Source organism: Phodopus roborovskii, unplaced genomic scaffold, assembly GCF_943737965.1.
Source record: "Phodopus roborovskii unplaced genomic scaffold, PHOROB, whole genome shotgun sequence".
Lineage (NCBI taxonomy): Eukaryota > Metazoa > Chordata > Mammalia > Rodentia > Cricetidae > Phodopus > Phodopus roborovskii.
In genome coordinates, this window is record NW_026126585.1 from 11,604,251 (window position 1) to 11,631,009 (window position 26,759).

Here is a 26,759-nt window from a genome sequence, read left to right on the forward strand (position 1 = left end):
TTGGATCTCATTGGCCAGCTGCTCTATCATAATTATGTTCAGTGGGAGACCCTGATAGACCATCTTAGTTGTCAACTTGGCTGGATGTGGACTCAACTAAAAACCCAAGCTGCTGGGGTTTTCTTGATCCCCCTCCTTCCTTCCTTTCCTCCCTCCCTCCCTTCACTATTTTTTTTTTTTTTTTTTTTTTTTTTTTGGACAGGCTTTCTATGTGTAGCTCCAGTTGTCCTGGCCTTAAACACACAGAAATCCACCTGCCTCTGTTCCCCAAGTGCTGGGATTAAAGGCGTGAGCCGCTACTGCCAGGACATGGAAGAAGGATGCTTATGCTTTTGGCTCGCTTTCCTCACTCTTGTGGGCAAAGTCATCTACCCTGTTGCTATGGTCTTCCCTGGCTGATATTAGAATCAGCTTTTCCAACTTCCCATGTAGACAGGAGCATCTACTCTCCAGGGTCCTCTGAGTCATCAGAGCTAGACCAGGACTGCTGAGACATCCATCTTCATGGACTGAGCATCTCCTGGATGCAGCCCTTCAGACCATATCCTATTAGCTAATTCAATGAAGTTCCACAAACATGCATTTGCTATCAATTCTGTTCCTTTGGAGATCCCTGACTAATAAGCTCGTCTTCAGTGAGGTAGAGAGTGGAGTGATTGATGATACACACCCATACATGCACACCTGCACACACTGTGTGCACACATGCGCAAAAAACAGACACAAGTTGAAAAATCTACAATGCAGTGTCTCAGCTGCTGCCTCCTGCAGATTCGCACAGAAGGGATGCCTGGATCATCATCTGACTCAAAGATCTTTCCAAGCTTTATTAACAATGGCAACTTGACTTGTTCCATGCTGCCAGCCCTGCTGAGCTGGTGAATTTTCCTCTAGCATAAGGCCTCCCTGATTGCTGTGCCAGGATCTGCTAGCTGCAGGTAAGAGCTGCTGGTGTGGTTCAAAGCCAGCTCCTGCTCCCCCCTCACTCACGAGAGGCACTCCTGGGCTTGTGCACAATTCAAAAACAGGGCAATGGGAATTGCCACCATCTTTGGAAATCACACAAACCAGATGCCCTTTCATTCCCCATCACTGCTGTAAATTGCAATTCAGAGAATGAGATACTGTCCCCTTCTTCACCGTGCTCGACAGAAGACAAAGGGGACACAAGAGACCTGAAAGTCTGGGGAGGAGACAAGAATCCAGTGTCCAGATGAATTTAGGTTAGTCATCATGTACCTTGCCTCTGTATCAAGCCTTGCTTCCAGGAGTAGACTGTTACTGTCCTGGGGAATTGAGGAGGCTTCCTGAGCTTCTTAAACTAATTCTGATAATGCAAGAAATATTTTTTTCCCCAGGGGCCTGAGAGATGGCTCAGTGGACAAGAGCGCTTTCTGTAAGGCTGATAACTCATTTGGTCCCTGGGACCCACATAGTGGACAAAGAGGACACTGACTCCCACAAGTCCTCGACTCTCATATATACTCTGTGGCACTGGGGGGGGGGCGGCACATACATAAATAAACAAATGAACAACAGTAACAAAGGGTGATAAAAAAATTACTTTTATCCCAACCCATTGCACCCATCCATGACTGTAACATTGTATCTGTAGTATGAATAAAACCATTGTGGCTTGCTGCTCACCACCTACTCCAAATGGCTGGCAAGAGCTGTAAGCCATTAGCTTCTGGAACACAACTTCTGTACACACAGGAAACTTCAGAGGACTGAAGTTTTCAGGAGAGATCAATTAATATTTTAAAAATTACATTTATTTACTTATCTATTTTTGATGAGTGTGGAGTTACTTGTTCCATTGTGTGTGTGCATGTGTGCATGCACACTCACAGGTTCATAACACAACTTGGGGGAATTTGCTCTCTCCTTCCATCGCATGGACCCTGGGGATTGAACTCAGTTCCTCAGGCTTAGTGGCAATCACCCATATCCACTAAGCCATCTCCTCCAGCCCTAGATGGTGATGTCATATCCCAACCAATGGGCTAAAGACAGAGCCACCACCTGTGTTAATTCTTGGCTTAGGGTGTTTGCTCTTCAGAGTATATCCGCTTGATCAAGAGTAAAGTTTATCTTGTCTGGATACTTCAGTTGAAATGATGGTCTCTTTCTTGTGACTCCAAACTTATTTCTAGCAAATGAGATCATTGGCGTGCAGAGAGAAAGGTGCTGGATGCCGGTTCATGGACTAAGGAATTAGAACAGTCTCCAGAAACAATGACCTTTGAAGCCTGCAGAAGACACACAGCTCTGCCTCTCTCTGTGTGTGTGTGTGTGTGTGTGTGTGTGTGTGTGTGTGTGTGTGTGCGTGCTCATATTGTGTGTGTTCATGTATATTCACGTGTGTACTTGTGTGTTCATATGTATGATGGGGGATGTACTTCTGTATGCTGTGGGTGTATGCTTCTCTTATTGGTTGATAAATAAAGCTATTTCATCCGATGGATAGGTAGGATGTAGCCAGGCAGGAAACCCAAACAGGGGCAGAGAAAGGTAGTGGGTAGAGTCAGAGAGATGCCCTTTAGCTGCTGAGGAAGCAAGAGATCCAGGCATCACCAGTAAGCCAAGACTACATGGAGATACACTGATTAATAGAAATGGGTTAATAATTAAAAGATAGCCAATAAGAAACCTGAGCCATAGGCCAAACAGTTTATAATTAATATAAGCCTCTGTATGTTTATTTGGGACTAAGCAGCTGCTGGACTGGCCAGGACAGAAACTTCTATCAATATATGTATGTATTCATGCTTTGTGTATATGTATCATGTTTCATGTGTGTGATCTTGTGTGTTCATATATGCATGATTGTGTATGCATTCATATATTCGAATGTGTGCATGCATGTGTATGGGGGGTGAGGGGGTGAAGGTCAGAGGACAGTCTTAAGGGTTGTTCTCAGATACCACCCATCTTTATATTTTGTTTTTAGGTGGGTCTTCTTGTTGGCCTGGAACTTGCCAAGAAGGCTAGGCTGGCTGCCTAATGACTCCCAGGAATCTACTTGTATGCCTCACCAGGATACAAGCACACATCATCTCACCTAGATAAAAAAAAAAAAAAAAAAAATCGCAGGTTCTGGGGTTTAAACTTGGGTCTTAGTACTTTCAAGGCAAGCACTTTGCAGATGGTTGCCTAATCTTGAGTTTGTCCTTCTGTTCCCCAGCATGGTAAGATTACAAATCAGCCAGTGTGTTTGTGACAGTTTGCTACTACAATGACAGGCCACGAAGATAGGTTTGTTATCAGACAGACAGGCTGCTGAGGGCTGGCAAGATAGCTCAACAGTTAGGAACACTGTTGCTCAATTCGCAGAGGATTAAGGTTCAGTTCCCAGGAGTTCCACTTTCCCAACACATATTGTGACAATGAACTCCAAATGCCAACAACACTGATTTGATCAGTGCAAACTGTATGCACATAGTGAGATGTCACTGTTATGTTGTGCCTTATATACATGGTGATGATTACAAGGATAAAAAACAAAAACAAAACAAACAAATAAACAAAAAAAAGAAAAAAAACAAGGCATGGTGGCACATACCTAAAATCCCATAATTTTAGTCATTGGGAATGTGATATAGGTGGATCACAAATTCAAGGTTATCCTCAGACTGATAGGGAGTTTGAGGCCAGCCCAGGCTATATGAGACTCTGTCTCAAACAAAACAAAACAAAACAAAACAGACAAGCAAACAAAAAACCTAAAGGCCCAAAATATTTTAATGACTTTTTACTAACATATATTAGTTATACATTATAGTAATTTCCACTATGACATTTTCATGTGTAAATAATGTATTTTTATCAGTCACATCCATTAACCTCTCTTGCCCCCTTCCACTCCTGCTGATTCCCCCTTCCTTCCATCTAGTCCTGCTTCTGTTTCATGGTGTGTGTGTGTATGAGAGAGAGAGAGACACCCAGTAGCTATCTATTCATAGCCACACAAGCAGCTTATCAGTGGGTACATCTCTGAAGATGTCTCTCTTCCATTGACCACTAACTATGTATGTAGATCCTCAAGGAAGAGCAAGCCAAAAGTATTGTTTTGATTTTTAAGGAGAAAAAGCACCTTGGGCTGTCACACACAGTATACACAGTATGGAATCACCATGCCCCCCCCATAAATTTTCCCAATGAACCTAAATAACTAAATAATATTTATATTAAAACTTAAAGCAGCCTGTCATCTTTCCTGGAGGAACCAGGGAGTTTGCACCATATGAATACAAACCAAAGTGAAAGGGAAAGAGAGGAAAAGAACTGGTCACCATGGAACAAAATGCCCAGTAACAATTCTGCAGTCCAAACGGATCAGAAGGGCAGGGTATTTCTTTTAAAATGCACTACCATAAATTATAGAACCAATTTAGATTCTTCTCCAAATTTTCAAGAAATAGCAGGTAAGAAGACAGGTTATTCTGAGATGTCTCCCCATGGCTGGAAGAAAGATGCTTACAGTAATGCTATTTTGGGTGTTTTGTTCAGGATTACGTTATCCTTTAGAAAAGCTTTAGGCCACAGATGTTAGATTGATCTACTTTGTGCTAATAAATAACTCTGTAACAGGTTGCAGTTTCTTTCCCTCATAGAGCAAGTACCCCGGGTTGCCAACTGTTACCTAGGACTATTCAAAAGTCTAGGCTTTTTTCATCTTTCTAGACTTGATCATCAAGTGGCTTTTCTTTTTAATCTTAGGATTGCATAATAGCTGCCATGGCTCCAGGCTTCAGGACCTCAATACAAGGGACAGAGCAGAAGGGTGTACATGCAGTAAGAATCCAACATCCTTTTCAGAAGGAAACAGAGGGGCTAGGGGTGGTACTCATGAGACCTAGAGTTCCTGTGGCTGCTCTCTTATTGCTACACAATTGCCTCAAAATGAAACAAAGGGAAGGAATTAGAGCCCTTGCCTAGCAAGCAAGAGGTGCTGCTTTAACTCCTAGCAGTACCAATAAAGAGACAATAGAAACAATGTATCTTTGCCTAACAAGCAAGAGGTGCTGCTTTAACTCCTAGCAGTACCAATAAAGAGACAATAGAAACAATGTATCTTTGCCTAACAAGTAAGAGGTACTGCTTTAACCCCTAGCAGTACCAATAAAGAGACAATAGAAACAATGTATCTTGGCCAGAGATGGTAGACCATTCCTTTAATTCCAGCACTCAAGAGGAATGAGTTAAAGGTAAGCAAGGTCTACAGGGGAGTTCCAGGACAGCCAGGGATACACAGAAACCCTGGCAGGAAAAAGCAACAAACAAACAAAAAACAATGTTATCTCTCCCAAGTCCTTAACAGACATGCCCTTAAATGTCATTGGCCAGAACTGGGTCACATGTTCCCTTAATCCCAATTTCCATCTGTGTCATCAGAAATGTGGCACACTCCCTAAATTCTTGCATTTCCTTCTCTCTGTGACACGGAGGTCTTTGTGGCATCCCACCTTTATAAAAGGACTTAGGATCTTCCACACCAGCTCAGGGAATAGCTAGGGATGTAGTTCAGTTGTAGAGAGCTTCCCTACAATGCCAAAGCCTGGTTTGATCCCTGGTACATACACTGGCATGGTGATACAGGCTAGTTAATTCTAGCATTTGGGAGGTAGAGGCAGCAGTTCTCAAAGGTTCAAGGTCATCTTCAGCTACATAGTGAGTTGTGTTTGAGGGCAGCCTGAGCTATATGAAATCCTATCCGGAGGGAGGGAGGGAAGGAGAGAGGGGGGGAGGGAGAAGGGAAATAGGAAGGAGAGAGAGGGGAGGGAGGGAGGAAGGAGGAGCCAGCAAAATGATTCAGCTGATATAGGCACTTGCCAGCAAATCTGATGGCCTAAACTTGATTTCTGGAACCCATGTATGACTCCATGACTCCATAAATTATTCTTTGACCTCCATAAGTGCTCCATGACGCGCGTGCAGTGCTGCAGCACTGTGTGCCCGCGCACACACACACACACACACACCAGTAGCAGGAATGAGAGTTTGTTATTGCCTTCTTTGGCCTGGGAAACCCACATCGGGTCTGAAGTGTGTGGGTCCATCCCATTATTTGTTATTCTCCAATATGTTTCCCATCTGTTCTAATTAGCAGCCTTGTTTTGAAATAAGAGTGTGGGTCCCCCGTGAGCAAGGTGACTTTATAAGGCAGCCCCTCACAAAATCCATTTTGGTTTTGTTTCTCATATACCTTGACCTCCAGCTGCTAAAGCAAGTTATGTTGTTCATTTCTGTTCATCTGTTTGAGATGGCACACATGCCCCTGTTCCATATGTAGTTTGGCCATAAATTCAGGATTTGGAGATCATTACTTTTTTTATTATTTGAATTTTTTTCCATTTACTCATTTTTCCTGTCCACATGCTACTGAGCATGTATGCAGGTCAAAAGACAACTTGTTAGTTCTCTCCTTTACCGTGTGCATCTGTAACTGGGTTTGAACTCAGGACGGCAGGCTTGGCCGCAAGAACTTTCCCCCACAATCTCACTGGTCCCATTACTTTTGCTTGAAGCTCTTCAACTCCATACAGCTACCTCCCTCCCATGGTCCTCATTTGATTTGGTTGCTTTAATCTATATGCAATCAATTCATAAATTGAATACATATTTTTATGGTGCTGGGGGTTGAACCTAGAACCTTAATTTATTCTACCACAAAGCTATATCCCTGACCACAAATTTAATGAAATTTAGCTACTGTAGACCAAGGGTTACATAAAAAAACAAAAAAACAAAACAAATCAAAACAAAAAAAAAACCTTTAATTTTGTCTCCATTTCCTTTTTGCTGCTAGGGATTGAACCCAGCATTTCATGTATGCTAGAAAGTGCTATACCATTTGGCTACAGTTCTGGCCCCCCAAAACCTTTCTATTGTGTTTCAGATCTCAGCTGTAATCGAGCTAAATGACCATTTTTCTGATGTATTTTTTCCCAAGGGCTATATCTCTTGATTCAAATGTTTATCATCCAGCTACTTAATTAGAAACAACTGTGCCTTTTTTTCTTTTTTTCCCTTTCTTTTTCTTTTCTTTCTTTCTTTCTTTCTTTTTTTTCTGATTTAAGGGGCAAAGGATTTATTTAAAAGAAAGACAGGCATCACCTCAATGGCTTGCATCTTGAAACAATCCCAAAGCCACATGCCACAAGCATTGGTAAGGTTGGAGTACCACCACCTCAGCATCCCACCACACACTAGCATGTGCATATTAGGAAATGGGTACCCCTGACTTGTCTACTTCAGCCATTCCCCTTCACCAGCAGAGATTCTGCCTTCCCCAAACAGTAGATAATTCCTCTAGGCAGAATGTGGTTCAAGTCCAGGCAGGAAAACTACAACAAAACACACACACACACACACACACACACACACACACACGACACACATGTTGTCCTAGGGGTACTGATGGTACCCAATGGAGTCCTGATCTAAGACTGACACATGGGATGAAGCTTTATACATTTTATGAGCACAATTGTTATTACTTGATATTCCAATAGGCCAAGACATGTGGCTTATGTATATCACATATACTTCAGTTTCTGCTCCGTTCTTCATCTCTTCCTGGTTGTCTAATGTAGGCAGCAAGGCATAGACGATTCCAGGCTTTGGAAACAAGCTGATTTTGGATTTAGTCTTGACTAGGCTCCTTGTCAATAGTGTTCATACAATAAGCTCTGTCCCATAAAGTGTTATAACAATAAACATAATCCACATAGGTTAGAAAACAATGGAGAGCTATGTGGACAGAGTGTGTTTACTTATGCTGATAACTGAACAATTATCTACCATATGGCACCTGAAACAAATATGTGGAGCAATATAATTCAAAATGACTTGGCAACAGGCACTAGTAATGATGTGAAGAAATCCAAGACATCCATCATCCTTTTTACCTGACACCTTGTAACATTCTAGCCTCCTGTTGTGCTGGCTGTTATTAGCCACCAACCTCGACAGGGCAGCTGTGACTCCTAGCAAGAGACCTCTGAGATCAGCCCTTTTGACTGTTGGGGATCCCTCATAGAAAGAGGGATTCCCCACTTGAGATTCCCGCCACTCCCTCCTGAATCTTCAAACAGGATGTATCCATGTATATGTAGTGTGCTAGTTGGTTGTTACTGTCGACTTGATGCATTCCAGAAATAGGGAACCTTAATTGGACTGGCCTGGCCTGCTGTCATGAATTTGAGAGATTGTCTTGTTTAACAAATGATATTGGAGGGCCAAGGCCACTGTGGGCAGCACCAACCCTGGGTAACACAGGTCTGTGATCAAGCCAGAGAGCTAGGCAGCAAGTAGTATTCTTCCATGGTTCCTGTCTTGAGTCCCTTGCCTGAATTCCCCCAGTAATTGATTGTGAGCTGACTGTGTAAGCCAAATGAACTCTTTCCCCATGATGCTTTTGGTCATGATGTTAGTCATAGCAATAGAAGGAAACCAGAATGCATGCAATTCTGCCCCAATTGCACAGGGTCCTCTGGGCCAAAAGATTATAGAAGATTAACTGGCATGTTATATGCAGACTGTATAACTATGAGGAAATCACCATCCATGCTGTGGTGTGGCTGATTTGAAATCACCTTTTCATATAGGTCCTGGGAATGGAATTCAGGGTTCCACATTCATACAAGCAAGCACCCTGTTGACTGAAGTAAGCCCAATAAACTCATCTATTTCCCAAGGTAGTCTTGGGTGGGATTGGACTTTGGTTTGTCGATGGTGCCCTGCAAGGAAGGGGTAGAGTTTTGACAAACACATGTACGCATGTAACACACCCATTGTTCATGAGTGATGGCCATGGTAGAGAGATCACTCCCCTTATCAGACTCGGCCATTGGCTGGAAGGCTTTCACCATGAAAAACCCAAATTTGTTCCTAATTTTGGAGTAAATACTTTCTCAGGGATACATAGATATGAAATAGAGACAGAATCACCCCATTCTAATTATCACCTTCCTCTCTGCAAGGGAGGGTCCTTTTGCAATTATATATTACAGATAATATATTACTGTCTGTGTGTTCACATTCCTGTGGAGATCAGAGGTCAAGCTTAGGTGTCATTACACAGATGGCCTTGTTTTTTGAGACAGGATTGTAGCCCAAATTCTACTTGGTCTTAACAATAAAAACTCAGACACTAGGGTGTGAAAGCTAGAACCCCTTCAGTCTGAGATAGAGAGAGGTAAGAGCTAGTGGCTAGCTGCTTTGCTTCTCTGATCTTCCAGCTTCCCCCACTCCAATATCTGACTCTGGGCTTTTATTATTAAGGCCTATTAGAATTTGTGCTACATGGGATCACTCACTTTTACCGGGAACTCTCCAATTTGGCTAAGCTGGGCAGCCAGCAGGCTCCAGGGATCCACAGTTCTCTTCCTCCCCAACACTGGGATTACACACATGCGCCACAAAGCCCGGCCCTTTTAATGTAGGTTCTGGAGATAGAATTCAGGTCTTCATGTTCATACATGCAAGTACTCTACTGACTGAAGCTTCTCCTTATCTCCAGGAAATTATCACCTTTGCTCCATAGGAAGAACAATTGAAGTAATAATAATAATGTCTCCCAAAGAACATGCAATATACTTGTGAGTAAGTAGGATAGATAAGACAGAGAATATGTATATGTATACATGAATTTATGCATTTTATTTATATCATACTTTATTTCTTTATATGTATATGTGCTTTGGGTTAAAGAATATGAAATAACTATGTAGAATAAAGTACATAAAGTTTAAGTGACATTTCTTTCAGATAACCGGGTTGATACAGTTAGGAACCATTCATGGGAACTTCAAAGGAATCTATTATGATTAGAATCTGTACCAAGCACAGAAAGTACTGGCCACCAGATGTCACCATTTTTCTTGAGACATTCTCTTAGGGAGTCAGAGTAGTGCCTCAGACTGTTCCTGAGGTTTCCAGGAGAGGTCCTCTCTTAGGGTATCATCCTGCCTACCCAGATTTCCTCTCTGTCCTTGGATGCCACCTGGACAGTTTATGACAGCCCAGTATTTCCCTCCAGGTGGATGTTAAGGGGAGGGCTGATTTTGTTTGTGTATATTCCCAGGGTGCTCCATGAATGAGACAATACCACAGGTGTGTTCCATGCAAGGCCACTGGAGTCAAGAGCCCACACACTGCTTGCGTGGCCCAATTTTCTAGAGTTAAAAAATTCCGAAGTTCCATAGTCCCAGGTTTTAAATGAGTGGGGGTCAAGTTGGGGTGAAGTTATCTCAAGAGTGAAGACCCCTGGGAGGCTGGGAGGCAGGGATGAAGAAAGTCTGCAGGGTAAAAACCCTTACACTGTGACTGCATAGTGTGACTGCTCTCAGGAGTAGGACTTCCTGTTATTTACACCCTGGGTAATTCACTAGTCCACCCTCCTTCCATTCCAGATAACACTTAACCAGGATCTCTAATGCTCCACGATGTAAAAGTGTGGTGCTCCCTGGAGGGCAGGGGCAGGCTGATTTAATATTTTATGCTAGCCAGTGTTTCATTATAGTGCCCTCAGGGCAGGGGATGCCTTTTATTTCTTTTCGAATTTACAACAGCACCCGAGTTAAGCAGTCCAGGCTGCTCATAAAAACGCAGACAGGGCAGAGGAAAGAACTACATTAGAAAAATTGTGTGCCTACTGTGGACCAGTCACTGCCAAATCCTTTACAAATATTTCATCCCACCTTCACAATAACTTCATGAAGCAGCCATTATTACTCTCATCAATTGAGCTGCTGAGCGGAGCTGGATAAGTGGCTTGCCCAGGGTCATAAAACCAAGGGTGTGGCGTCTGATGCTTGCTCTAAGGAGAGATGCAGGCAAAGGGATCCAGACTTGGAGATTATCTTGGCTACAAAGCAAGTATGCGGCCAGTATAGGACAGGTGAGAACACCCTCTCCCCTCCAATCCAAATAAATAAATAAATAAATAAATAAATAATAAATAAAATCACCAAATAAATACATACAATTCTGTTCAGTTTAAAAAAAAAAGATAAGGGATAGAAATGTCTACTGCTTCTGCCAATCTATTCTATAAGGTAGAAAAGGGAATTCATATAAAGTTGCCAGGAACCCCACTGGCTTCAGTTTTGGAAGGCCCTTATCCTGAAGAGGCCCAGAGAACATTTTTTTCTGGAATATGCACGATCTGTATCAGTAATCTTACCTTGCCCCCGACCTTTTGAGAATAGTATTTATGGTCCCAACTCCCTCAGTCTAAACTCGCTGTCTGTTTCTCCTTGGGATGCGGAATAGAGCGGCTTCAAGTCCTCTCTTACAGGGTCTAGAGTTTGCAGACGGTCCCCGAGAAGCTGGGGCGTTCAGAATTGGCTGAGCGCTCTGCCAGAGTGGGCGGGGAATTTGCAGAACGTCCCTGGCCCGGAATCCCTTTGCTTAGAAGAAAAGCGCGAGCTCAGAGCCCAGAGAAGTTAGGGAGGTCGAGCAGGGAAGGGTCGGTAGAAACCTCGATCAGATTTCCTTTCCGCTCGTCCTTGTCGCTTGGACCCAGGAGGAACGTCCCTGCTTGCGTCTAGGGGCGGACGGTGAACGCGCTGCGCACGGCCCCGCCAGGGCTGGTAGTTTGCAGACCGTCCCTGCCGAGGCCCGCTCGCCCGGCAGCCCTGCGGCTCCCGCGGTGGCGGCGGCGGCGGCCCCAGCCTCGATCCAGTCCAGGTAGCGGTGCCTCAGGCTCTGGGGGCGCTGTGACCCCGCTCCTGGCTGCGCCTGGGACCCCCCTGCCCCCCCAGAGCACAGCTGTTGGAGAGTGACCCCGAATGCTGCTGATGGTGCTTCTGTTGCTTCCCTACTAGCAGGTATGAGCTGCTGCAGGGTCGGGCGATCGATTCAGAGCTCGCCATCTCCCCCGAGGAGATGCTTGCACTGGGGATCGCGGGGGCCGCGTGGGGGCCGCTAAGGGAGCTGAAGCAGCCCTTATCCGGCCCAGCGCTGACACCCGGGGCGGCGTGGGTGTTCTGGCCGCGTCTGATCTGGGACGGGGGTGGGAACCCCAGAGTACAACCTAGGGGTGAGCTTGGAGGGTCCACCACCTGCTCGGGGCATCCCCCCTCACGGGACCCTGAAGACCCTCTCTAGGTCTCTCAAGGAACTGTCCAGAGGGGGCTCGGGTGGCGTGGGCTGGAGGCGAGAAGCTGAGATTGGCATTTTGGACACTGAGATCGTGGTGAAACCAGATAGAATCAGGATGCCAGCGTGGGCCGGACTAGGGTCCTGGGGATCCGGGAGCTCTAAGTGGGATATGCCTTGAGCCAGTTGGTAGGAAGAATGAAGGAGCGGGACCCCGGGGCCCTGGGGAGAAGAGATGAGAAGGTCCGAAGCTCCAGGCTGGGAGATCAGGGAGACCCCCCCTCCGACCCCAGATAGCCTTGGGGACCGCCAGCCCGACCGCGATCCAGCCGGCGTGCACCCACGGCTGGGGGATAGCTGAGGCTGCGGGATGCGAGGGCCGACACCCGCGTACACACTCCCCTAGAGCATGCTCAGTGCGGTCCTGGGAACTTCCTGCCGAGTCGCCAGGCCAGCCGCCTCGGTCCCCTTTGGAGCCGTACCTCGCTAAATAGGGGGTAGGGGGTGCGTGAGTGGGGATCTCTGTGCCCTCTTGTCCACCCTTTCTTTCCCCCAGGTCTCTGACTAGCCTGTGACAGGCGGGCATCAGGGTTCTGCTTTCCAGAGCCACCCTGGCCTCTGGAGACGGGGGCGTGGATGTCATACCCCTGCTCCCTGCGGGTGGAGGATCAGAGGCCTGGTGACTGTCGCTCGGCCAGCTGGACCCGCTTTCAGGGCACGCAGGGCGCTCAGTCGCGAGAGCGTTGACTGTGCCGCCAGCAGGTTGGGTGGAAGGGGGTGTGTGAGCCCGGCAACATTCGCGCGCTCACTGAGGATGTCACACACAAAGCCATTGCAAGGAAGAGGGAAGGGGTGGCGCTTGCATTTTTTTTCCCCCAGTGGCTTTTGGCTTTTGGAGCACCCGTGAGCTCTCTCTCTCTGTGTGTGTGTGTGTGTGTGTGTGTGTGTGTGTGTGTGTGTGTGTGTGTGTGTCCCAGAGGATGCCTTTTGATTTGCTGAGGTTGCCCTGATCTAGGTCTACAGCTCAGCAACTCCTGGCACTAATAGCCAGGCCTTGATTTGGTGTTTGTATATGGTCCTAGGTTCCTCTGGGGCCCTGGAGTTGGGAAGCAGCATGCTGAGGTTTGTGTGGGTTTTCTGGTGGAACAGCAAAACCACACCTGTAAACATACTGGACATACTGGATCTAAGGTTGCATCAAATCAGAATCTACTAAGGTCTTAGAAGAAAGCACATTCACTGGCTGACCTACCCTAAGTTCCTTGTTAAGACAGTGGGATCTCTCACCCTGGATTTGTGGGAGACCCTTTGTCGCTAGGACAGATGGGCTCATTTGTTTCAGCCAAGAAAGTCAAACCATCTGATACCTGTCTTTTATGAGTTTTCCCACCCTCCCTTAGTTCCTCCAAATCATTTTGTGGCTATTACTCAGAGCTGAGATGAGCAGGCTTAAGTGTGATTCTGTTAGCATCAGAACAAAGCTCCCCCTTTTAGAGAACATTTTAGTATTCTGTTGTCAACTTAATGTCCAGGTGATCGACTTACTTGATGGAGAGTACTGGAAATAGGAAGGGAAAGTGGGGAGAAATTTTTAGGGACAGAGAAAGAGGAAGTCTCTGTTTCTAGCAACTGTCTATGGTCCAGTTGAATGTCTGGGCAACAGGCTTAAGTAATTTCTTTCCTGTGTCTCTCTCCTTCCAGGCTATCTTCCTAGTTTGGGACACTGGGGGCTGGAGTCAGAATAAAGGAGTCTATCGGGGCCTGGAACTTTTGTACCTATCCAAAAATCTCTCTCTCTCTCTCTCTCTCTCTCTCTCTCTCTCTCTCTCTCTCTCTGTGTGTGTGTGTGTGTGTGTCCTTGCATATGGAGGACAGAGGACAACCTCAGCTGTCGTTCCTCGGGTTTTGTCCACCTTGGGTTTGGTTTTTTGAGACAGGGTCTCTCACTGGCTTGGAACTAGGCCCATTGCTGGTCTGACATCAGACTCCTCCTTCATAGCACTGACATTACAAGCCTGTGTCACTGTGCCTTATTTTTTTTTTTAATTTTAAAAGTGTGTGTGTGTGAGAGAGAGAGAGAGAGACAGAGAGAGAGAGACAGAGAGAGACGGAGAGAACCTCAAGTCTCAATCCTGTCCTTGCCTCCAACCTTATCTAAGACAGGCTCTGGGTTGTTTGGGCTTTTATTTTTGTTTGTTTGTTTTTTTTTCTGCTGCTTATGCCAGCAGAGACCTAGCTGAGTCTCTTGTCTGTCTCTCATCTTCCTGTAGGAGTGCTAGGGTTTTATAGGCTTATGTGGGTGTTGGGGATAGAACTCAGGTCCTCATGCTTGCAAGGTAAGTGCTTTCCTCATGAAGCCACCTCCCCAGTTCTCCCACAGGCTGAATTTAAGGTAACCTGAGATGGCAGGAGCATTGGTCCCTTTGAGGATGGCTGTCTTTGAACTCTAGTGGCTGCCACAGCGAAGCTCTCTGAGCCTTTGGATCGCCTCCTGAGCATCGTGCACATTTCCAGCGCTTTGTGTGTAGAAGTGTGAACACTGTGCTCATTATATATTCACACATCCATATACGTTTTTATAGAGAACATGTGCATATGGATTGTGCATCCGCAGTGTTCTCACAGAGATGCTGGAAGCTGGAAGGGACCCCAAGAGTTGAGAGCAATTCAGATTTCCTTCCCATTCAACTTCCTCAATCTCAAAAGAACCTACCAGCCTTGTGCCCAGCTGGCTTCCTAAGTGTGGAAATGCCACAATCTCCTGCAATTACAGCTGAGGGGCTTGTCCCAGAAGAGTGGCTACTCACATGTTCTTCCCGATGTCATTCTGCCATTGTGTCTCTGCCAATGCGTGCGAGAGTGCGCGCGCACGCGTGTTGTGTTCCTGAGAAGCCAGAAGACAAACTCGGGTGTTCTTCAGGCATCATACTCTTTTTTGATTTTGTGGCTCTCTTACTAGCCTGGAACTTTCTAAGTAGGCTAGCCTGGCTAACCAGCAAGCTTTGAGGATCTAGCCTTCTTTTTCCATTGCTGGGATTACAGGTGCACACTACAGTATCATAGGCTCTCTTTAACCTATGTTCTGGAGACCAAATGCAGGTCCCCATTCTTGCATGGGAAATACTCTATGACTGAGGCTCTGTGTCACCTCAGAGTTACATTTTGGGAGGCGGGTAGGTGGCAATCCGGAAATGTCAGTGAAGTCACAAGGGCAGTCATCTGGAAGATCTGTGTTGGGGATTTGGTACCCTCTGTCACCAATCAGTATCCTCACAGGTAACCCCATTCCTGAGAGAATTGAAGTGCACTGGGTCTGGCTTTATTTCTCCCAGTTTGCCCTGGCCTGGGAGTGGTGGTGAATGGCAGGTCCCCAAAGTGACACAGCCTGTGCCAATGCTTTGGTAATGGGTCTTAGGAAGGCCTGTGCTGCTAGCTAGCATTCTCTCTGGAGTTTCTATGATGACTGCAAATGTGTAGGGAGGGGATTCCTGGTGCTGGGCAAACAAAGCAGTGAGTAGTTTTGATGGGAGGAACCCATCAAATTTCAGAACCCAGGTATTGGAAGGGGGGCATGGAATAGCCTTGTGGGTGACAGGTGAGGGGTCTGAGTGGGAAAGAAATGTTTGGAACTCGTCAGTGCAGGTTTTACCAGACTGCCTTTAAATTAATGACTGCTTTGAAGTGGAGTCACTCGTAATAGCCAGAAGAGATGGCTATATTCTTAAATTTATGTTTTGAGTTGAATAATGATCTCCTTTGAAGTTTTGCATAGTTTTGATTTTTTGCTCTCCCTACAGGGTCTCATGTAGCCCAGGCTGCCCGGAAGCTCACTATGTATGTAGTCTAGATTTGACTTGAACTGATCTTCCTGCCTCCACCTCCCAAATGTTGGAATTGCAGGCACTACACTAGGTTTATAAATGCCTAATCTAGGTCATATCCCAACACTGTTTGATATGCTTCGTCCATATTGCTACCCCCACCCCGTGTGTGTGTGTGTGTGTGTGTGTGTGTGTGTGTGTGTCTGTCTGTCTGTGTGCATGTGTGCACGCGCATGCATGCACACAACGTGTGTCTGTGTACATCCCTGTAGAGGTCAGGGGTTGATGTAGAGTAGATCTTTTACTCAATCGTTCCCCATTTTTTGAGAAGCTGGGGCTCATTGATTGAGCTAAGATGGTTCACCTGTGATTCAAGGGAACCAGTGATCTATACACTGCACACCTGTTGCTATGTGTCAGTGGACCTGGCCTTTTATGTGGGTGCTGGGGATCTGAACTCTGCTTGTACAATAGGCACTTTATCTATCGAGCCATCTCTCCAGTCCTAGTATTTATCCAGCATCTACCAAGAACCGTGGCTAGAGCTGATGCTGGAGATGAAGATGCTCTTCCTCCGAATGACCTTCTCGCAGCGACTCTAGCCAAAGCTCTTCAAGTGTGCTGATGCAGACTTAGAGTCCTTGGAAAGCTGCCAAGACGAGGTCCCAGGAGCCTTAGTACTGTGGCCATGTGCTCTGCTAGGAGAGTGAGGGCTTCTGCTGTGTGTTTGGTCATTTGAGCTGTTTACTTTTTTCTTTTTGTCACTTTTTGTCACAGTTAAATTTATCCTTCCCTGACTTGGTCCTAGGAAGGCTGTGTGTGCTGGGGAGGGTTCAGAGGAATAGTTTTATTTCTTCAGAATCCCACAGCTCGTTTGTCTAACCCATAGACTTCTAGAATGAAAAACAGGCTTCCCTTTGGTATTGCAGTCTCAAAAATCTAAACAGGTAAGACGATGAGCTGTTGCTTCTTGTGTTTGAGTGTGAGCTCGGAAGTCTATGACAGATGGCTTCTTCAATGGCTCTGAACTTTTTTTTCTTTCTTTTTGAAATAGGGTATCTTACTGATTAACTATACTGGTTGGCCAACAAGCCCCAGGGTTCCTACTGCCTCAGCCTCCGTAGAACTGAGTTTACAGATGTATATTACTGTGCCTGGCTTTTGATGTAGTTGCCAAGGATTCAAACCTAGGTCTTGAAGCTTTTGTGGCAAACACCTTAGGAATTGAGCCATCTCCCTTGCCTCCTAATGTGTGGGTTTGATGGTTATAGCTGCCTTATGAACTGGCACTGTCTGTCTGGTTCACTGTGAGGCCTGTGTTGATGCCTGCTGGATGTTGCTCCCTGATGGAGTGGCCACTTAGAGGACTGCTAAAAAGTCTTTCTCTATGCTGTTGCCCACGAGCTCAGGAACAAGGTATAATCCCAAATTGTGATTGCTAGTAAGAGTTGCTTTACCCGAGTTGTGAGTGGAGGCACATGCTTGTACTCCCAACATTCCGCAGCCAGAGGCAGGAGGATTGTTGCAAGTTCAAGGCTATCCTGGTCTGCAGAGCTGGTTTGACGCCAGCTAGGGCTACACTGAAAGCCTCTGCCTCAAAATAGCAAAAGTGCTTTCGTGCCCAGACATACACACACACACCATCTCTCACTGGTATCAGGCATATTGAAGTTTCAGCCCATGGCCTTTGTTAGCTAAGAAAGTGGGCCAACACAAACCACTGACTTACTTGAAACATTATGAGGCTTTTTGTTGTTGTTGTTGTTTTTTTTTTTTAATTCACTTGTCTGGCTTTGTAGATGACAACACTATGTCTTAATGTCAAAAGATTGGACATGCTTATCGGTGCAGCATCTGTCTGACACACATGAGTCCTTGCGTCTAATCTAATTCTCAAAAGAAAAGTCTTACTTGTTTTGTTTCTCCTGTGGAGTGTGTGTGTGTGTGTGTGTGTGTGTGTGTGTGTGTGTGGTGTGTGGTGTGTGTGTGTGTGTGTGTGTGTGTGGTGTGTGTGTGTATGTGGTGTGTGTATGTGGTGTGTGTGTGTGTGTGGTGTGTGTATGTGGTGTGTGTGTGTGTGTGTGGTGTGTGAGTGTGTGTGTGTGTGGTGTGTGTGTGTGGTGTGTGTGTGTGTGTGTGGTGTGTGTGTGTGTGGTGTGTGTGTGTGTGTGGTGTGTGTGTGGTGTGTTTGTGTGTGTGTGTGTGTGTGTGTGACAGGGCATCAGATGTCTTCTTTTATTGCTTCACATCTCATTGCCTAGATACAGAGTCTCTCACTGAACCAAACTTTTCAGCCTTTTGTCTAGCTAGCCAGGATGGTCAGTGACTTTTCAACCGGTGGGATTCCTGTCTCTGTCCCCTAGTGCTGGGTTACAGGCGTGCACAGCCATGCACAGCTTTTGCACACCTGCTGAGGATTCAAACTTTAGTTCTCATGCTATCATAGCAATTCTTTCCCCATTGAGCTACTTCCCTAGTTCCCTTGTTGGGTGCCAGGAAGGGCAGCATTTGGTTGGGATAGGGAGAGGAAGGCGGGTTTCATCTCTGTCCCCTCTGTCAGTGACATGTATCAGGAGGTGTCACAGGCCTGGATACGACCTCTGCCAGCGATGTGGTGCTGCTTCTACTGGGATTGCCTTCTTCTGCTGAAGTTCTAGTCTCTCCATTCCCTCCCCCTTTCACGGTGTTTGACTTGAGTCGAAGCTCCTTGCCAGCTTTGACAGCAGCGTTGCTCAGTGGGCAGTATTCACTTTACATTATTTTGTTCATATAAATGTATGTCTCTTGGTTAAATACCACCACCTTTTTTCCCTCTAGTTTTGCAGTTCTGATGTTTAAGAACTTCTGCAAAGGCAGACATGTTCCTCAGATGCTCTAGTTCGTGTTTCTGGTGCTGTGATGAAAACCCTCTGGCCAAGAGCAACTGTGGTGGAGAGGTTTTACTTGACTCACACTTCCAGATCACAATCCATCATTAAGGGGGGGTCAGTGAGGACCCTGGAAGCAGGAGCAATGAGGGAGCTCTGCTTATTGACTGGCCCACTTGCCTGGGGAGGGCACTGGCTTAGTGGGCTGGACCCCTCACATCACTCAGGAACCACACATGGCTATAGGCCAAACTAATCAGGTCATTCCTAATTGAGACCCCTTTGCCAGGTAACTCCAGGTTGTGTTAATTTGACAGCGGAAGCTAACTGGACACTAGCTTTGTTTGTTTGTTTGTTTGTTTGTTTGTTTGTTGAGACAGGGTCCCATGAAGCCCATTCTGGTCTTGAACTTGCCGTGCAGCAAAGCTTTGACCTTGAACCTCTGATCCTCTTTCCTTCTACCTCTCCAGTGCTGGGATTACAGGCTTGTGCTACCATGCCTGTAATTTATGCATCTGGGGATCAAACCAGGGGCTCTGTGCTTGCTAGGTAAGCACTCTACTGACTAAGCCACATTTCTAGCCCTTGTTTCATTTCTTTGAGGAGCTCATCCTGGAGCTCCAGCTGGCCTGGAATTCACTATGTAAACCAGGCAGGCCTAGAGCTCCTGGCAATCCCCCTGCCTCTTCCCATCAAAGGATGAAATTGCAGGTGGTTGGTGTCATACTCGACTTTACTAGATTTTACTTTTCTGTCTCTCTCAAATAGTCTGAAAGGAGTCAGGAGCTCTTTTTCTCACAGTAGAAGCTCTGTTTCTGGGCACAGGGCAGTGTACTGAAGTCACAAGACACGCCTGTGTGGCTGGTGGATGCACCGAAGTCCTGAAGGTAAGCCCTCCGCAGCTGGCTGTCTCACATGGGCCAGTTGTGTCCTGGGGCCCCCTCTCTGATCTGTCAAGTGATGCCTCATACAGCTTCTTCTGTGTTTATTTGGTAGCTCTGGTGTGCACACTTGGCTGGGATCTGTATGCCCACGGTAACTTCTTCAATCAGTGTGTAGGGATATGCTTTGGCATGTGGCTTATTTTGAGGGTGATTTTATTCCTGCACATTTTTAGAGTTTGGAGTTCCATATCAATCTGAGCGCTCTCTCTCTCTCTCTCTCTCTCTCTCTCTCTCTCTCTCTCTCTCTGTGTGTGTGTGTACATACTTATGTGCATGCATTTTTGTGTGTTCATGTGTTGGAGACCAGAAGTCAGCCTTGGGTTTGGAACCATTCACCTTGTGGTTATTTGTCTGTTTTCAAGATAGAGCCTCACAAGTATGAAATGTGAGCCCATGGAACCCTCCTGCCTCTGTTTACCCAGTGCTGGGATTACAAGCACAGGTCACCAAACTCGTATTTCTTTAACCTGGATGCTGGAGATCATACTTGAATCCTAATGCTTGCAAAGGAGCCACTTTACCCACTGAGCCATCTCCCCCGCACTCAACTGGGAAATTCTTAGACATTTTATAGAGAATGTAATTCCTAGGCTCACGAAAAGCAGCAGATTGGTACTATGAATATGTATGTACTTGAGTGTGTGTCCATACACCAAATTAGGTCATCACCCTAAAAATTGTAGGGATGAAGAGCTGAAGTCAGTCATGGGATGGTTGTCAGTTAAATGAATGAATTGCTATTTCATCCAAACCACCTTTTTCAAACTTCCCCTTTAAATGGTTTTCCACCATTTTATGTGTGTGTGTATATTGCTCCAGTGTGTGTGTGTGTGTGTGTGTGTGTGTGTGTATGTGTATGTATGTATGTGTGTGTGAGAATATGCATGGGGTACATGTTCTTTTGTGTGCTCATGCTTATAGAAGTGTAAGCCAAAGTCAGCTATCCCCTCTTTCTCCCTTAACCTTGTTAGTTAAAAACAGTCCCTTGAATGCAAGCTCACTCGGCTGCCCAACTAGTCCCAGGGCTCTTCCTCCCTCCTTCTCCCCAGCACCGGGAGTACCAGAATGCACTATGATACCTTTCTTTTTTAAAGTGGGTTTTGGGGAATTGAAGTCAGATCCAAACTCTAGAAAGTCTTTCCCGTGTGGTGACTTCCAGAGAGACCTGTCTGATTCTTCATTGTCAGCCTTCAAGTGGAACTGTTACAAGGTCACTGTCCCCTCTCCTGTTGATACTGTAAAAACAACAAACCTCGAAGCTTGAAGCCAAGTTTGAACTGTCCTTTAATCCCAACACAGAGGTCTCTCACTGTGAATCAAGGCCCCCAGATCTTCTGGAGGCTTAGGACAGAATTCACACCCTCACCACTTGTAGCACCCAGAGGCTCCTGCACCCAGAGGCTCCTGCACCCAGAGGCTCCTGCATCCAGACGCTTGTGCCTTGACCTCCAGTACCAGCTTCCAGAACTGGGTTCTTCCATCTGTTGCTTTGCTTGGTTGCTGAACAGAGCAAGGAATGGTCCTCTGCTTCTCAGACCCCTGGGTTCAGACCACAGTATAATCCATGATTATCGTCATATCTGCCGTACCCTGTGAGGTGGCACAGCACAAGGTCCAGGGCCAGAAGCTGAACATCCTCAGGGCCCCCACCCCCCACCACCAGAGTTCTCAAAACTAGAAGTCAGTTTATCAGCACCTTTGCCTTGGTTTGTCACTCACTGGTCCTACCCTGCTCTTTGAAACAGGCGCATACCCTCTTTAACAACACACTGCTGTCTAAATAAGACTTGCGTTCTGCTAAGGCCAGAGATGGAGCCAAGAAAAAACTTGCACATGTTCCTTGTTATGTAACGGCCGGGAGCGTTGTCATTATAGTGAGAAAACAGAGGTTTTGCAGAAGTGTGTCTGAGGTCACCTAGTCACAAGTGGCAGAGCCAGGGTACAAAAGCCTGTGTTCTGTTTCTGTTTTGTTTTTGTTTTTCAAGACAGTGTTTCTTTGTCTAACAGCTCTGGCTGCCCCGGAACTCCCTTTGAGACAGGGCTGGCCTCGAACTCACAGAGTTCTACCTGTCTGCCTCATGCACCACCACCACCACAGTTAAGCCTGTGTTCTTAATCACATTGTGTTTTCTTCCTTACAAGTGGTCATGCAAAAAAAAAAAAAAAAAAAAAAAAAAAAAAAAATGAAAGGAGAACTTACCATGGAAAACTTGAGATCAAGTAAAATCGCTCCTCCTCTGACAAAGTAGTGGTAGACTATAATAAATATTGCCCGTAGTAATTGGATTGTAGTAATGGCTCCAGGTTGATGGCCTCCTTGTCCTGACAGTGAGCCTTCCTCTGACCCTTCCATTACTCATGATCACTTCAGTATTACTTTGATCAGTTCAGTGTGGCCTGGGTTACCAGAACCTTCCTGCTGATCTATCCAGACTTGTAAACACCATGTGGCTGTATTCAGTCACTGAGCTCCAGAGAGAATAACTCCGGAACAGTTGATGGCCAGATCATATTAATACTTAAGTGGCAGAGGGGCTGATTTCTGTGTCCTGTGAAGATCATGGGGTACCACTTCTAACTAATTTATATTCTATTCTGATTGTGCTTTAGATTGTGTATGTGTCCTTCCCCCTTTTCATTTTTATATTAATTTTTTAAGAATTTATTTTTATAGCTGGGTGTTGGTGGTGCATGCCTTTGATCCCAGCACTCAGAAGACAGAGGCAGGCAGATCTCTGTGAGGTTGAGGCCAGCCTGGTCTACAGAGCAAGTTCCAGGACACAGTCCAAAACAATACAGAGAAACCTGTCTTGAAAAGAAAGAAAGAAAGAAAGAATTTATTTTTAATTGTGTGTCCACCATATCATATCTAGAAGAAGGTGTCAGATCCCCTGGAGCTAGAGTTATAGGTGGTTATGAGCTGTGCAGTATAGCTCCTCTCCTGAAGCTATCTCTCTAATCTTTTATTATTATTAGTGTGTATATGTGTGTGTGTATACTCATGTGTAGTGTGTGTGTGTGGTTTTGAGAGTGCACAGGGTACGGGTAGAGGTCAGAGAATTTTAAGGGAGTCGGTTCTCTCCTGTTGTGGTCAGGCAAGGTTGCTTTTGTTTCTGTCTGTGCTGGATACTCCAGGGTAACTGGTCCGAGAGCTTCCAGAAGATTTGTCTGTAGGAGTGCTGAGATTGTGGATACTTGCTACCATGTCTAACCCTTTCACAAGGACTCCAGCAAATGAATTTAGATCATCAGGCTTGCATGCCAAGGGCTTTTTACCTGCTCAGCCATCTTGCCAGCCCATACTTATTTGTTGAGACAGAATCTCACGTAGCCTAGGCTGACCTCAAACTGAGAGGCATCCTGTTCCTCTCTCCCCAGTGCTGGAATTATGGGTATATGTGCCACTATGCTCTGTTTTTGAGGTGCTTGCTAGGGCCGAATGCTTTACACATGCTAGGCAAGTACCCTACCAACTGAGATGTTTCCATAGCCACTCCCCCAACCCCTTAATTAATACCTTTTACAGTCATGGTGTATGTCCAAGAATTTTTCATTTTATCTGCCCATTCCTTCCATTTAACAAAAACAAGACAACGAAATGCCAAACAGTTTCCCCTGTTAATAAAGTTTTATTGGAAAATGGCTACATACATTGGTTGATGTGCTGCTCATTTTGTTAGTAATGTTTACTGGAAAATGGCAAGCCCACTGGTTCATGTATTACCCATTTTGTTAAAATTGTATTGGAACATAGATGCTCTTATTTGTTCATGTGCTGTCCATTTTGCTAATGACGTTTGGTTGTTGAAACAACTTTTTTTTGGTGTCACTAAAGGTTGTTTGCGCCATGGCCTCTCCCATTCTGTCTGGCTGTAGAGGCGGGCAGCAGCCTCTGAAGGAGTTGAGCTGTTCTGCAAGGCCTGAAGTGTTTGCTTTCTGGCCTTTAAAGAGAAACATTTCTGACTCTCACGGAGATGACTTCCTAACACATAGTTCTTGGGACGTGACACTGCTCAAGGGAACTTGCCTTCCCTCAATACCTTTCAGCAAAGAACAGCGTCCAAACTGGGCAGGTATGAAAACCCATCCTTCCCCAGGCCCTTGCAATTCGCCATATGTAACCCCAACAGTTAACTTTATATACTTCCTCCTGTGTTTGTTAGGCTTGCTAAGGAACTCTCAAGCATTTCCAAAAGTGTTCACTTATATAACTGCTGTCACGCCTCCCCCTTTTAATTTAAATGAGGCTTTATAGAGGAAACAAATTGGAATTAAAATGGACACAAATTCTGTTCAAGTGCTGGTTATTTATTCATTTGGTTCCAACCAAGCTCTCTCTCTCTCTCTCTCTCTCTCTCTCTCTCTCTCTCTCTCTCTCTCTGTGTGTGTGTGTGTTATAATGGAGTCCATTAGAGGAAGAGTTAGAGAAACCGTATGATCCTGGCTTTTCTTAAAAGCACCTCTCTGGCCAACTATGTTGGCACATTTCTAAATGAGGGCGATACTGTTGCAGAACACAGGACCACTTAGAGACTTTGATCAAGAACTGTTGCTGTTAAAATGGTTTTATTGCTAAAAAAAAAAAAAAAAAAAAAAAATTTTTTTTTTTTAAAGCAAAACAGAACAACAACCCCAATTCAGACTTAATTTGGGCCCCTAAAGGCCACATTCCTTTGGTGCTATATTTTCTAAGATGATTCGGTTGTTTATGTCCGATGGCTCATGGGATAGATGGGCAGGAGCTGAGGCAGAAGGGACTTCAGAAGGGGCTGGCCAAGATACCTCTTTAGAGTTTGAAATGCTAGTGAGGTATGGCCACTGATGTGGTTACTTGTTGGTGAGATTGGAGGCAAAAATAAATGAGCTTGGGCAATAGCCTGGACGGCTGAGCCAACCAGGACATTAGAGGAAATTAGAGGAAGTTTGCCTGAGTATTTTCATTTCTTAAATATTTTGCATGTGCGTGCATATGCATGTGCGTGCATAACTACAGTTCCATCCTTGGAGCACTTGTGTTGAGCCAGGTGTGGTGTTCTGTAATCCCAACACCTCTACAATGATCTGGGGGGGGGGCAGAGACAGAAGAATCACCCAGGAGCTTGCAGGCTAGCTATCCTGGAGTAAGCAGCTTGGCAGAAACAGAAGGAGCCCTGACTCTAGAGTGGGAATATGAGACTCTGACCTCTACACACATGCAGGCGCGTGAACACACACACACACACACACACACACACACCACCAGAGGGGAAACAAGCTTCTAGCACATGGAGGGTAGCAAGGCAAAGCAGATCTAGGAATTAGATGGTCCCATGAGAGAATGCGACTTGCTGCTGATCGTTCTGCAAGGCCCTGGGAAGACCACGTCACACCTTCATGTTCCTAGAGTTTAGCAATTCTTTCATTTTTGATTTTTGCTTTATGAGACAGGGCTCTTGTAGCCCAGGCTTACCTCCTCCCTATGTAGCTAGGGTGACCGTAAACTTCTGGTCCTGGCCCTCCACCGTGGGAATGCTGTTATTATCCCAGAATTCCCTGCCACGTTTGGTGTACAGGCTCAGGGATTGAACCCTTAGGCTTTGTGCTTGCTAGGCAAACGTTTTACCAACTGAGCCACAGCCCCAACCCTGATTCCTTCTCTCTCCGTTCACTGGCCTGAAGACTGCAGTAGTGTGACTGCTATTTATAACTTTGTCAGTGGCAGATAGCCAATATTTTGAGGAAGTCAGGCACTATCTTAGCTTATCAAGACTCATCTTTACTCTGTGCCGATAGTCATGTTGGGCCTGCTGCTAGATGGTGTGACTTAACGTGTTAATAAATAAGCATGTGTATCTCTTTATCACAATTAAAAGCATATTTTAACTGGGGAATACAGCTCAATTGGTAGAGTGCTACTCTGGCATATGTAAGGCTCTGGATTTGATCCCAAATACTAAAGAAGGAGAAGACAAAGAAGAAGGAAGGGAAAAAAAAAAAAAAAGAGGACAAACATTTTAGTAACTAACTGTAATGGTTTCTATTTTTCCCCCCACTGAAAGATCCTTCTGTGGGGCTGGGGATGTAACTTAGTTGTTAGAGTGCATGCCTAACACGTGTAAAGCTATGGGTTTGCTCCCCAGCACTGCATAGACTGGGCAATGCTGGCTGTTCTAGTTCCCTTCTGTTGCTGTGACAAACACAAAACTAAAAGCAATGAGGGGAAGAAAGGGTTTATTTTATCCTAAAAGTCGCCGTTCACCATTGAGGGAACTCAGGGCAGGAATTCAAGCAAGAAACTGAAAGAGAAAACACGGAGGAGCATTACTTGTTGGCTAGCTGAGGCTCATGCTTGGCTGGGTTTCCTATACAGCCTAAGATCACCTGTCTAGGGAATGGTGCCACCCACGGTGAGCTGGCTCCTCTGTCAGTTAACAATCATGAGGGTCCCCCACAGTCATGCCCTCAGATCAATCTGATCTTGGCGATCCTTCATTTGAGCTTCCCTTCTCAAATGAGTCTAGGCGGTGTCATACTGACAGTTAAAGCCACTAGAACACTGGTACACACCTATAGTCTCAGCATTTGGGAGGTTGAGATGATGTGATCAGGAGTTCTGTGTCATCCTCAGTTATATAGCTACATAGAGAATTTAAGGATGTTACGATCAGTTTTCCCACTTGCCTAGTCCCAGAGCCATGTCAGCCCCAAATAACACACAGAGACGCTGTAGTATTAGATATAAAGCTGTTAGGCTGTTACTAGTGTTTCTTACTGGCCAGCTCTGTTGTAAATATTAACCCATTTCTATCAATCTAAGTGTTTCCACGTGGTCTTATCTTACCGGAGAGAGGGTCCAGACCTCTTCTCTCTCAAGTCTTTACATCTTGAATCCCCTTTCTACTACATCTCCCAGAATCCTCCTTATCTCCTAGTCCCGCCTATGTTGCCTTCCTATTGGCCAACAGAGCTTTATTCATTAACCAATAAGAGAAACATATTTGCAGAACATCTCCCATCATAAGGACATTGAAAGAAAGAAA

The 26,759-nt window shown here is 45.6% G+C and overlaps 1 protein-coding gene across 3 annotated transcripts in view; it reads left to right on the top strand.

The window, feature by feature from the left end:
- Positions 1-11,438: 11,438 nt before the first annotated feature.
- Mgat5 (alpha-1,6-mannosylglycoprotein 6-beta-N-acetylglucosaminyltransferase) overlaps positions 11,439-26,759 on the top strand; it is a 263,927-nt gene continuing 248,606 nt past the window's right edge. For all 3 annotated transcript variants that reach the window (XM_051203941.1, XM_051203942.1, XM_051203943.1), the window contains exon 1: positions 11,439-11,837. The gene's annotated coding sequence lies outside the window, so the exon portion shown is untranslated. The remainder of the gene's footprint in view (positions 11,838-26,759) is intronic.